Source organism: Ailuropoda melanoleuca, chromosome X, assembly GCF_002007445.2.
Source record: "Ailuropoda melanoleuca isolate Jingjing chromosome X, ASM200744v2, whole genome shotgun sequence".
NCBI classification, from domain to species: domain Eukaryota; kingdom Metazoa; phylum Chordata; class Mammalia; order Carnivora; family Ursidae; genus Ailuropoda; species Ailuropoda melanoleuca.
Genome location: NC_048238.1, coordinates 34521787 through 34524503, shown reverse-complemented (window position 1 = coordinate 34524503; position 2717 = coordinate 34521787). Strand labels below are relative to the sequence as shown.

The 2717-nt window shown below is 50.0% G+C and overlaps 1 pseudogene; it reads left to right on the top strand.

The window, feature by feature from the left end:
• LOC117797489 overlaps window positions 1–1842 on the top strand; it is an 8917-nt pseudogene extending 7075 nt beyond the window's left edge.
• The last annotated feature ends 875 nt before the right edge of the window (window positions 1843–2717 follow it).

Genomic DNA, 2717 nt, shown 5'->3' with positions numbered 1-2717 from the left:
CCCCCCCCCCGGCTAACTGAGATGTGGTGGCTTGGGTGTGGCGTGGCCGAAGAGGTCAGAGTTTCTTCTGATCATTATGGGGCTGGGGGGTTGGGGGTCTTGAAATCTGAAGCCTTTGTTCTCTGCTCACCACTGGGCCAAGAGCTGTCAGTTAAGGCCAGGTATAAGACTTTTTCCACTGGTCTCTATGCTGGAAAGTCTCCAAAGTGGGGTAACACATACCCTGAGACAAGACAATCCTTTGAGGAGTAGGGGTAATGGGTTGAATTGTGTCCCACCAAAATTCATATGTTGAAGTTCTAAGCCCCATATAACCTCTGAATATGACTGTATTTGGAGATAGGATATTTATAGAGGTAATGGAGTTAAAAGGAGGTCAATAGGGTGGGCCTAGAAAACATGACTGGCCTTATAAAAACGGGAAATTTGGACACAGACACAGACATACATAGTGGGAAGACAGTGTGAAGAGACACAGGAAAAAGACAAGGCAGGGAGAGAGGCCTGGAACAGATGCTCCCCTCACGGCCATCAGAAGGAACCAACCCTGCCAACACCTTGATCTTGGACTTCTGGTCTCCAGAACCATGAGACAGCACATTCCCTTGTTTAAGCCCCTCAGTGTGTGGTTCGTTGTTATGACAGCCCTGGCGAACTAATATAGGTAGGAAGAAAGTGTCAGAACTTTAGAACTTTCCTTTACATCCTTACAATAGTTTGGCTTATTTTTTTTTAAGGTTTATATGTTTATTTGAGGGAGAGACAGAGAGAGCAGGGGAAGGGGCAGAGGGAGAGGGAGAAAAGCAGACTCCTTACTGAGCGTGGAGCCTGACTTAGGGCTCCATCCCAGGATCCTGATTGCTGTGACGTGAGCCGAAATCAAGAGTCAGATGGTGAACCAACCGAGCCCCCCAGGGGCCCCAGTAGTTTGGCTTTATTGCTCCTAATTCATCGCTCACCTGGAATAGAAACACCACCGCTTACCACGTGACTTTGCGGTGCCTCCCACCGTGGGTGGAGTATACGCCCCCCAGCCCCAGCAGTTGGGCTTGAGCAAGATTGTTACCAGACGTGGCACATGAGTGGGCACTTTAAACGTGTTGTGTGGTATGTTTTGCCGTCTTGAGTTTCTGCCATCACTAGGAGAAGAACAGGTCCCAGGTGGCTGTAGTCACAGCAGCCAAGGCTCCAGACCTGCACAAAATCTGTGACCTGGAGCTCTTTCCGTCTCCAGCTGCCATAGTGAAAGGAGCAGCCGCCACGTCTGCCCACCTGCAGTGGATGGTCCCTGCGGAACTGCTTCAGCACCCTGATGGAGGGGAACAAGCAGACGTCCAGCCCCGACCCCAATAACCTGAAGACAAACAAGTCCTTCCTCTACACGGGCTGATTCACTGCTAGACTCTGGGCGTGGAGCCGGGACCTGACAGCAAAGGTGTAGTGGTGACCAGGAAGCAGAGATCCTGCAGGTGAAAACCCACCACCTCCTACTTGCAGACCCCCACGAACCACAATGGCCGGGCCACCGTCGGCAGCATCAGGCACGTGATCTGCAAGAACAAGTACCGCCGAGATCTGCGCATGGCCGCCATTCCCACAGCCAGAGCCATCCTGCACAGCCAGAAGCCCGTGATGGTCCAGAAGCTGCAGCCTGCCCTCCCAAGAGCTCCTGAGCATCTGTGCCCCACCTCCAAAGCAATAAAGACGTCAACCGCCTCAAACGAACAAACAAAAACCCCCCAAAAACCCTGTGACCTGGAACCACTCCCGGTCAACCGGCAGCCTGAACCAGCCAAGCCCAGCCAGGATCAATCAAACCCCCACAGCCCTGCAGGACCATGAGCAAGAAAAATCAATGCCCATTATCGTAAGCCAGTGAGTTTCGGAGTGTTTGTTCCACAGCATTATTGCAGCGAGAGCTGACGATTACAACGACGAATATGCAACGTGCAGATTGGCCCTGGGGCCTTGTCTGGGCTGTTTGCCAGCGCTCAGCATCCAGCATGACAGGTGGGGAGTGCTACAGGAAGAGTGGCAGTCCCATAACTTGGACAGCATCCGCCTCAAGTGGTTTTTCGCCTTCAGCAAATGGCCTATTACGAGGGCCACGTTGGGGGAGTTTACAGATGCATGATGTCGCCCTAACCCAACTAATCATCACCAAATGGGCAAGGGGCTTGAAACACTTCCTCTAATGAAACCGTGGTTTGAAGATCATCTTGTAAAAAGGAAGCATGAGCTAAGAAGAAACCGGCAGAGCTCACAGTTCTCCTACTTTGAGAGCTAGTTCCTTTTAAAACTGTCACACTTAAGGAGAGAATTTGAAATATGGCTTTTTGACTTCTATTGTTAATAACGGACCTCACACACAGGCATATGGCCTTACGATCTTAGCAAGAAGTATTAGCACATGAACGTGAGTTATAAGTAAATAAACATATAGTGGGGAGGGGTGCTAAAAATGTTTCACTGTTGGGGTTGAGACCATTTGAAAGTCACTTGAAAGTCAGTTCACAAAAAAGAAAAGAGAGGGGGAGAGAAGAGAAAAGAAAAAAGAAAAGAACGGAAAGAAAAGGAAAGGAAAGGAAAGAAAAAAAAGAAAGGGAAGGGAAGGGGAGGGGAGGGGAGGGGAGGGGAGGGGAGAATACAGTCTTTTAAAAAGAAAACAGGAGGTCAGCTCACCACATCGAACTGATTTATTAACTTGTTGGGTGAGT